An 11,329-nucleotide genomic window follows, 5' to 3' on the forward strand; every position below is an offset into this window, starting at 1 on the left:
AGGTGACTTTCCTCCATACAGGGCCATTCAAAGCCCAGCCCTCCCAGCCCCCATGTTCTCAGTCCCACATTGATATACAGATGCTCCTGGACTCATTATAGGAATAGACCCCAACAACACTGCTATAAACTAAAATAGCTTAATGTAAAATGCATTTAATATACATAGCCTGCCCAGCATCACCGCTCTCCCCAAACCACCTTGAATGCTCTCGGGATACTTCATTAGCCTACAATTAGGAGGCGAACCATCTAACACAAAATCTGTTTTATAATATGGCCTTGAATGCCTCGTGTAGTTTATTGATTACAACACTGAAAAGCTGATGGTTGCCCTTTTCACTCCACAAAGAGCTGAGCTATATAGTGAGTCAAACCATAGTTGGAGAATAACGTTCCCATGTTGTCACTCACCCTAAGAGCCAGTGTCATTTTCTTTATGACACTCAAGGGTATCAACAATAAACTATTTGTCAGTCTAGGAGATGATCTTGCCTCACCTGCAGCAGAATCCAGTTGTGTTTGTTGACGTGAAGGTCATAGAAGAATTTACCAAAGACGTCCATGTGCTAGCCCTCAGCTCCCCTAAGCCCACAGCAAGCATGCTTTCTCGAAGCAACAGAGTGGGGAACAACTGTGGAGAGGTGGCCCAGCAGTCCCAGATGGTCAGTGGGAAGGTGTAGGCACGGGGAATGCTGCTGTTGAAATCCTGGGTGGAACTTCCTGACCCCACATCTCTTATTAGCTCTTTCTAGGGGGAGGTGGAGCCTTCTCCCGTTCCTACCTCCTGTAAGGGCCTATAGATTGTTCCTGGGAAATTGCCATCCTGATAATCGGTTCTTCCAAGACCCCTTCCCCTGCCAGGAACAGTCTATAGGCCTGTCCTTACAGGACGCGTTCCTGCCTTTCTCCTGAACAGCACTTGACACAGCAGTTTCTCTTTGGCAAAGACTGCATGGAATGAGGAGCAGTAACAGGAGATGGCTGAGGGAAATCATATGACAAGTGTCTTGAAAGAGACTGGGAGTTGACCCCACTTCCTCATGAACCTAGAACTCATGGGTGTGGGGCAAGAGATAGTGTGGCTCCCAGAGGCTGCAGCTCACCAGGACTTGACAGCATCCACTGGAGACCAAAGCATGTGCCACTCTGCTCATCCAGAGTGGCAGCAGCTAAGCTTCTAGGTTGCAGAGCACCCTGGAAGTGTCCCTGGGCTTGGGGGGTGGGGAGGGCAGCACAGAGGTTTCTGGGGTTTTTGAAAAGTAGTTGATTCTTTGAGCCAGCCCCTAATAAGGAGTAAAACATGGCCATGGTGGTCCCATTCTGAGGACATTTCTGTGTCCTTCTGTCATTGTCAATGATGGAGGTGCTGCCCAGGGCTGCAGGGATGAGCTGTCATCAAGGTCCCAGGGCATCTGGCCTGCAGGTTTTGATGGTACAAGAGGCTAGTATGGCCAGAAACACATGCACACCCAGATTCTGCCCGAACTCAGAAGTCTCCATCTAGAGGGTCCAGAGGGGTACTTCCCACCCCAGCTACTGTGACATTGTTATTTTCTGTGCTGTAACGTGCCCTGGAGCCAGGTGGAAGCATGCAGCTGGAGCCGAGCCTGAGGGGAGGGCCTCGTTTTGAAGTTCTCCCCTTAATCTTCTGCCAGCTGGATAGAAGTGAGAAGAGAGCTTTTATGATGGAGTGCTGAGAGAGAGCCTGCCAGGTCCCCTGGGAGTCACCACTGGGCCGATGAAGACACTTGGGGATATGAAGAAGAGCTCTTGACAAATTCCAGCTGATGGCCTGTCTGTAAGTGACTGTGTTCCCTCCTCAGGAAACAAGGACACTCTTGGTCTTTATACCTTAGTTAAACAATGTACAGCTTTTAGGAATGGAGAACACACACACACACTCACATGCTCACAGACACACGTACATATATGTGGGGTTTTTTGAGACAGGATTCTAGTCCGCTTTCTGTTGCTGTGATATGGCCAAACACACGTGAGGGTGCGGGCGTTTCATCTTCCAGTTTCCAGGTCACAATCCAGCTCTGAGGGAATCCAGGGCAAGAAATGAAGGCAGGAGCCTGGAGGTGGGAACTATGGAGGAATGCCATTTGCTAGTTCACTCACTGGCTTGTCCCAACTAGCCCACCTACTGTGGGATAGTACCACTCAGTGGGCCAGGCCCTCCTAAATTGATGGTTGCATCAATCAAGACAATGCTCTTAGAGAAGGCCACAGGCCAATCTGATCTAGGCAGTTTTCAGTTCCCTTGTGTCAAGATGTCAATAAAGCCTTACCAGCACAAATGGTCCCATGTTTCCCAGGCTGATGTCACACTCCCTAGGTAGCCAAGGATAACCTTGAACTTCTAATGCTCCTGACTCCACTCCTGAGTGCTGGGATTTCAGGCATGAGCCTCCACATCTGTTTTCATGTGCCGCTGGGGGTCACACCCGGGGCTTCATGCACATTAGTCAAGCACCTTTATCAATTGCACCGCGCCCCAGCAGAGTTTTGCATATTTTTAAGAAGCACTAGGGAACATATACACTAAACTAAAAGCAGTAGCTTCCAGTTTCTTTTTTCCCCCTTTCCTTTATTTATTTAATAACTTTATAGCCTGATTCCAGTCCCCTCAATCCCTCCTTCCTGCCCCCATTATCCCCTCTCCTTCTCAAAGAAGGGGTGGTCCCTAAGGGCTATCTACCCACCCTGGCACCTCAAGTTGCAGCAGGACTAAGCACATCCTCCCCCATTGGGGCCAGACAAAGCAGCCCAGCTAGGGGAAAATGATCCAGAGGCAGGCTGTAGGGTCAGAGACAGCCCTGACTCCCGTTGTGAGGGCACCCACATGATGACCAAGCTGCTCATCTGCTACATATGTGTAGGGGGCCTAGACCCAGCCATGTGTGCTTTCTGGCTGGTGGTTCAGTCTCTGTGAGCCCCCATGGGTCCAGGTTGGTTGACTCTGTAGGTCTTCTTGTGGTGTCCTTGACCCCTCCGGCTCCCTCAAACCTTCCCTCCACTCTTCCACAAGACTCCCGAGCTCCACTTATTGTTTGGCTGCGGGTCTCTGCGTCTGTCTCCATCAGCTTCTGGATGGACCTCTCAGAAGACAGTTAGGCTAGGCTCCTGTCTGCAAGCATAGCAGAGTGTCATTAATAGGTTTCTTATTTAAGGGTCCTGGGCTCGGCTTTAAAAGAAGAGCCTTGGAAGTAGACAGTGCTGATGGCCTTAAATTAGGTAACTGTTTAGCAACCCGGAGTCGTAAGGCTTTGCTGGGTAAGGCTTTGCTATGTACACTCTACCGAAAAAAACAAAGCAAAACAACAACAACAACAAAAAAAAAACACAACAAATTAACGGGGGGGAAGCATAGCTTAGTGGTAGAGCACTCAACAGAAACACTAGGCCCTGGATTCTCCCCACCCACCCCAAAAAGGAAGTTAGTGGTTCCTTCTTTACGGAAGAGATCTGCTGTGGCCATAGTGTAGAGATGGTATTCCTGAACCCTGCTTGTCTTGTGTGCTTCAGTCTGGAGGACAGGAGCAGGGACAGCTGTGCAGGGCTGGGCTCCCTCCCTAGCACCACAAACAATAAAGCATCCATTTTCTTTGCTTTGATGGCTAATTTTACCATCTTGTGGTGACATTTTTTTTTTTTTAGAACTCATCTGTTTTTTGCCCTCAGCTGTCATAGTATTGTGCACTTTGTGAGCCAAATAATTAAACTGACATTTGTGTTTTGTTTGTTCTTTTGGCCACAAGTAAACACATGCTTAAGCAATAGCTTCCTTCTGCTGTTGAATTATGCAACCTAAAAATAACAGTGGGCTTTAATTTTAGTTTTACAGACTATGTAATTGCAAAATACTTTCACATACAATGAAGAAAAGCAATGGAATTTTAAGTGGGAAAATAAGATGCAGAGAAGTGTTTCTCATTCCTCTCTCCTTGTGTCCTCAGCTGGCCTCCTGCCTCCTGGTCCCACTTAAGTCAAGAAGAATTCCTTTAGGTGCTCTACACACACACACAGGACAGAAATGACAGCTGACCCTGGAGGTGAAGGAGTACGGTTCGCTGTGGACGTCATGGGAAACAAGTGCACGCACAGGTACTTGAGGTCCTCTTATAAAACGGAGCGGGGTTTGCCTGGAAGCTCTGCAGGGCCTCCTGTATGTGCAGACAATACCCCGCATGATACAGACGAGATGCAAACCCTCACTGTGCTCTGATGTGCAGCCTTTCAGTGCAGAAACAGGTCTTCATGAATACTTCCTATCGTCAGCTGGCTGCGCACAAAACTCATGTACAGAGAGATTGGACCTTTTGAGCTGTGCCAGGTTAACACATGCTTCAGAACCACGCTGGGAGGTAGGTGCTGCTTTGAGGGATGTTTTGTTTTTATTCATATGGGTTTTCGCCTGGATGTATGTGTGTACTCCTTGTGCGTGCGATGCCCACACAGACCGGAAAAGGGTGTCAGATCACTTGGAGCTGGATTTACAGGTGTTTGGGAACCACCACATGAGTGCTGGTAACCAAACCTGGGTCCTCTGGAAGAGTAACTAGTGCTCTTAACCTCTGAGCCTTCTCTCCAGCCCTAGTTACTGCTTTTAACCCTATTTTCCCGTTGAAGAAGCTGAGGCTCAGAGAAGTCAGAGAGCTTTCAAGGGAAGAGGGGCACACAGTTTCCAAATCTATGTGAACCCATTTCCTGTGGGTTTTATCTAGAAATGTTGTGGCCTTCACCTTGGGGGCCCTTCTCGGACCTGCTCAGCCTGGGTGGCTTGGGCAATCTGGTCCTTCCTTCTCACCAGGGTGGCTGTGCTTCTTGTTTCCTTCTGAGATCAGAGACCTGGAAATCAGCTTCCATCCCCATCAGTGCCCCTGTGGCCTTTGCTAAGTTAGATGCTCAGGGTAGGTGCTTACACAGAGGGACCCCATCGGGACCAACCTGACGCTGATGGCCATCTGCTGCCTTCTGTCTCAGATGGTGAGGGCTTTCCAAGTGGCCCAGCTTCTGCTTGCTGAGGTGGAAGAACTGAGACGTGTGACTCAGGCCAGTCAGACTTGTTTTTGTTTTCTCTTCAAGCCACTTGGGGCTGACCTCAGCACACCTGGCTTCAGCCTGTCTCCTAGTGAGTGACCTTGGAAACTGACTGGCAGGATCTACTCGCTTCTCTCCCCATCCCATTGGGCCCACCTGTGCCACTCCACTCTCTGACCCTCTGGCTTGCCCTTCTGCCTTCTGTCACATTCTACCCTGCTCCTCCACTGTTTGTGGGACCCTAGGCAGGAGATACGTCTCAGGAAGTCAGGGGAATATCAGGTGAATCCAAGAGTGTTCACTGGAGAAATGGCCCTGGTCACGCAGTGTCTCCCGGAGGCAGGATCTTGGTGAGTGAGGCTGGGAAGAGAACTGGGGCCTTTGCATCCCCAGACAGTGCCATAACAGTGACAGACAGTAAAGACTTGCTCTTTTCCCATGGAGCACACGCTGGGTTCTCAGAAGCCAGTATCACCCATTGCGGAGGAGCTACCACAGGCACCCGAGGCTTCCCAGGTGTCCCCTGTGGCTGAGCTGCCTTTTTGTTCAGACCTACAGGCCTCATTATTGTCATGTTCTTCTTTGCCCAAGCTCTGTGTCCCAGCCGCCACTCACCAGGCTTTGTCAGTTATGTCTGGAGCCAGGTCTGTCCAGGACAGGAGCCCACCCCTGTCCCTCTGCAGTCACTCTCACCAGTTCCTTCCACCTCACCTGTGTTCTGCTCTTTCTGAGAGCCATGGCTGAGGTCCCAGGGGCTATCACAGGGAGCCCTAGGTTCCCCCACCTCCCAATGCTGAAGATAGGTTTCTAGAATGTGAACCTTTTGGAGAGAAAAGTACAGAAAATCCATGGTAGAGGTTACACTGAGATTTCAGAAAAGGCCCCCTAACAGTTAATGGGGGTGTGACACCAAGATGAGGGAAAGTTTCTTGACGTTCAAGATGGGGGTGGGGGAGGGCCTCGTTAAGAGAATTAAAAATAAAGCAGCGGTAAGTATATCCAGCAGTGTGCAAGTCCTCCTTGAGAAACTTGGGTACTCAATAGTCAGCCTTCAACCTCACCTGACTTTCGTCCTTGCCCAGAAGCCGTTGCCTACTGATGTATAGTAGCCATTTATCTCAAGATCTTGAGCTATGTTGACTCAGAGGCAGATGGGTCTCCGCAGGCTGGTAACATTCATTTCTGGTTCAAGAGCAGCCTTTGATCTCCAAGCAGCTCATCTCTGACTTTGAAGATGGTTTCCAAGTGTGTCTATCTGATCTCATTTCCCAGCAGACTGGCTTCAGTACCACTTACCACAACACAGGCACTCCAGGGAGACAGCACTGCTACAGCACAGCTGGGCCTGAGCCACAACAGTGATGGCAGCTCCTAGCTACACCCACAGCCCTGCCTCTGTGATGAGTCTTCAGAAAGTAAGTCACAGGGTCAATGAACACCCAGTAGCTTGTGGCGATGACCATATGAAAATGGTTGTTTCTTTTCTAAGTCTCAGTCTTTATATATGTTTATATTCAATAATTAGTTATGATCCTTTCTAAACTAGATTTATGCTGTAAGTCTAAAATGGTGGCATGGGATATTGATTCATCTTTCCTCAGAATTTGGTGGATTTTCAAAGATTTCTCAAATTGGATATATTTTGAGCGTTCCTAACCTGGAAAACAAATTTTTCAAAAGCTCCAAAACTTTTTGAATTCTGCCACAAAATCCTTAATAGAAACTCCAGGTCTCACTTCAATTCATACCCACACATTTTACAAACATTGCGTAAAGTTACCACCTAGCAGAGGTGTGTGGCATGACAGCCAAATTCGTTTTTAAAGATTTATTTTATTTTAAAGTACATGTATTTATGTGTCTGTGTGTACCCATAGAAACATGAATACATAGAATTCAGAAGAGGGTCTTGGATCCTCTGGGTTTCAGGGAATTAGGGGGTACTTGATTTGGGTGTAGGGAACTGAACTGGGATCTTCTGTAAGAGTGGTAAGGGTTCTTAATTGCTGAGCCATCTCCAGTGCCCTGTACCCTAATAACTTCACAGAAACCTTGTGGACCTGTCCTATCTCCAGATCTAATCCAGTCTTGACAGAACTAATCCAGTCTCATGAGAAAAGCATACATCCACTAACTGGGAGATCCTTCATGATCTGAAATGCCTCCCAGAGGTCTCACTGTCAGAATCCCACTTCCCTGGAAGAACCGAGTCTCAACATGAGTTGTAGAGGGCAAAAATCAATATTGGAAAAACTGTAAACACACACACATACACAAACCACCACCAACAAAGACAAACAAACAAATAAAAACAAACAGTCGAAGTCACCTTTTATCAGTGAGTTTTCTGAGGGGAATTAGACTTGCACTCATTCAGGGTTCCAGTGGAAATGGCCGCAGTTTTGTGTCATATAGGGAAATGTTGACAAGGTCTGGCCACAGGCAGCCTGTACCCCGATCCCACTATTAAAGGAGCGTTAACAGGACTATGGGTGGTTTGAATGGGAATGGCCCTCATAGGCTCAACAGGATTAGGAATTGTGGTGGCCTTGTTGGGGGAGGTGTGTTACTATGAGCAGGATTTGAGGCTTCATATGACTCAAGCCATTTCCAGTGTGCTCCCTCTGCCTCATGGTTCTGAATCAAGATGAAGTTCTCAGCTGTTCCTTTGCTTTTCTGTCATGGACTCTAACCCTCTGAAACCATAAGCCAAGTTAAACAATTTCTCTTATAAGTTACCTTGGTTATGCTATCTCTTCACAGCAATAAAACCCTAAGACACAAGTTAGCACCAGGGAGTAGACTACTGTGATAACTAAAGTAACCTTGGGATTTTTTAAGAGGGATATGGCAGACTTTAGGATGTTGGATGAGGAAAGCCATTGAGCACTGTAAGAAGAGCTTAGTGGACATCCCGACAGGAACCTGAAAGATAGTCATGGTGAGTGCTGCAAGGAGTATAGAGATTTCAGAGGGGAAATATTAACAACTGGTCTACAGACCGTTCTTGCGATATTTTGGCAAAGAATGTGACGACTGCTTGTTGTCTTTGTCTTAAGACTTTTCCCAAGGCAAAATTGAAAAGTAATGGACTAACCTCCTTAGTGGAGGAGATTTCAAGACAGCCTAATACTCACTCTATTGTTGTTATTAGTAATGGTTCTTTGTATAAGAGTAATCCACATAAACCTGTATGGTCCACAGTAAAGAAAAGAACAAGTGGGGCAAAATAAATACACCAAGTATACAGCTTGAAAAGAGAAAGAGTACCAAAACATTTAACGTTTGAGGCAAGGCTTGTGCTGAACGAGATAGGAATGCTAAAGATGAGTCTGCTCAAAAGTGGATAGGACTGGGACCCAAGGGTACCAAGTTGGTAAACTTGACAGTATCCATCCACCTAGTGGTTCTGGACTTAGAGTCATGAAGGACACACAAGTAAAAGGGTTGTGGAATCTTCCTTTTTAGTTAGGGAGAACCACTGAGGCTGAGCACGTGGCCGAGGAGTCCCTTCATTAAGGCCCTGAGAAACCATTGTATGAAGCTGTGAAAGGGCAGCCTGGATTGCATTGGAGACCCCAAGACATTAGAGGTGCCAGAGCCATGGGATGTCTACCAGGGAGAGCTGCATACAAGGACTGGGACTAACCCAAGACAGAAGTGTGTTGCCGTCAGCAAAACTGGAAAGTCAGAGCCATTCCAGACATGGAACTACGGGATTGGAGTTTTGACCTCCTGGGTTTCAGGCTTACTTTCAGCCAATATTTCTTGCCTATGTCCTCTTTCTTCCCTTTTGGAGTGGCAATGTATATTCTGTGCATTGTATATTGGATATATGTAATTTGTATGTAATTTGCCTTTTTATTTTCCAGGGGACTTACAGTTAAGATATGCCATTAGTCTCAGAAAGGACTTTGGACTTCGAGAGGATGTAGAGAGCATAAAGACTATGGGAGCTTTGAAATTTGATTAAACGAATTTTGCATTATGATATGGCCGTGAGCCCGTGGGCCAGGGAACGGAATGTGGTGGTTTGAATGGGAATAACCCTATAGGCACATATACTTGAATGTTTGGTTCTCAATTGGTGAAATTGTTTGGGAAGAATTAGGAGGTGTAGCCTTATTAGAGGAAGTATGTGATCAGAGTGGACTTGGAGATTTCAAAAGACTCATGCCATTCCTCAGTCTCTGTCTCTGTCTCTCTTCCTTTCTCCCTCTCTTCCTCTCTCCCTCTCCCCACACTCCACCCCCTTGTGGTGTGGATCATGATGTGAACTCTCAGCGTTTCTTTTGCTCCACCACCATGGACTCTAACTTTCTGAAATCATAAGGCAAATAAAAGTTGCTGTGGTCATGGTGTGTTATCACAGCCAAGAAAAGAAACTAAGATAGAAGCCATGTAAGATGACTCCACGAGTCACGCTGCTTGCTATGTAAGCCTGACAATCTAAATTCAATACCTAGAACCCACATAAAAAAAAATGACTTCCACACATATACCTTGGTAAAAAGCACTCACAGCACATACACATCATAAACACATATGTATATGATAATAAATATTAAGTATAAATAAAAAATGCCATTGGGTGTTCCATAAATCTTCTGTTGACTTCAATAATCCCCCAGATAAGGAAAATTCTGGTAGGTCTGTGCTAACTAAACTCTCCCTCAACAGAGCAAGCTGGGCACACATCTGTATTATACCGGAGAGGAAGAAGCAGGAGTACTGCCACAGGATGAAGCCCTTCCCCCAACCCATAATGAAACATCACATCTCAAAATAACAACAACAAATTTAAAAAACAGACAAACAACAACAACAAAGCCAATAGCAGCACTGGGAGTGGAGGACCCTGTCTCCATTGAAACTACTTCAGGAGACCACCCAAGGTGAAGAGGAAGGGTTGCTGTTGGAAAGTTTAAAAAATTCAAGTATTTTAGTAAGGCTAGTTTGAAAGCCACCATCAATCACAAGGAATGTGATGCCAACAGGAGGTTGTGAAGCTGCGGCTGCCCAGTCTGCTCGAGCCTTGAAAGCAAAGCCCTGGGAGCCTCCTGTGGCTAAGATGTGACTTAATGAAGCAAACTATACTTGTAAGGCCACATGCCAGAACATACTGAAATCTGGCAGGTGCAGAGACTATTCTGGAAATTCCTAGAACACTATTAAGTTTCAAATGATTGATGTTCAAACGATCAACTTGAGCTTTACTCACAAACCTCACTGGGTTACAGATTAATCTAAAAGAATCAGACAGTACATACTCAAGTGAAAGTGGGACAGACAAGCTGGACTGCAGAATCCTTCACCATGGGGGCAGTGAAAGCGGCCCTCTGTTAGTCTCTGCGAACACACCAGCTGTTCTGTGAGAGCTGCATTTTCCCTGAGTTATTTTTCTCAAAGAGCTAATGGATTTATGGTTTCCTCAGAAGCCAACCCAGTCTCCACCATTCTGAGAAAGCCTAGATGAGCTGCAGGCTTAGGCATTAGGACGGACCCCATTGTCCTCCCCCACAGAATTTAGTGCCACTTTCGACTGGAGGCACCTAACAATGCATGCTGCCCCTAAAAATAAATCCAGAAAATGTAAGAGTCTATTTCAAAATCTAGTAACGATCCAAGAGAGGGAAAGAAGAAATTCAGAAAGAAGAAAAGAGCCAGGTGGTGGTGGCCCATGCCTTTAATCCCAGCACTCTGGAGGTAGAGGCAGGTGGACCTCTGAATTTCAGGCCAGCCTGTTCTACGAAGTGAGTTTCACAGAGGAACCCTGTTTCAAAAAACAAACAAAGAAGCAAACAGAAAACAAATGAAAGAAAAAAAGGAAAGAAGGAAGAAAGAAACAAAGAAAAGTGGGGCAAGAGAGAGGTCATCGCTGCTGCGTGCACATGCCAACTAACTTGTCTCTAGAAGAACAAACCCACAGAACTCCAGAAAAAAAGGGGACAACAAGACTGTTTGTTCATGTATCATAAAATGTGTGTGGATTTGTGTGCACACACGCTGAAGTCTTGATGTCCAAGCATTGCACGGTAGTTTGAGTATCCTCCAGAAGCGTGACACCCTGAGAAACATAACCAGACCAGCAGTCAGGATTTCAAACTGTGTGGTAGGGCAGGCAGGGTTCCGACTGAAGGAGCTGCGACTTGGGGACACTCAGAGTGGTCGTGTGTCCCACTCCCCCTCCCAGTCACTTTACACCTTCACAGTCATGTTCTGGGACACAATGACTGACTGTGTGTACCTCACAATGACTGTGTGTACCTCACAATGACTGT

This window comes from Psammomys obesus, unplaced genomic scaffold, assembly GCF_907164565.1.
Source record: "Psammomys obesus unplaced genomic scaffold, mPsaObe1.curated_primary_1811, whole genome shotgun sequence".
Taxonomy (NCBI): domain Eukaryota; kingdom Metazoa; phylum Chordata; class Mammalia; order Rodentia; family Muridae; genus Psammomys; species Psammomys obesus.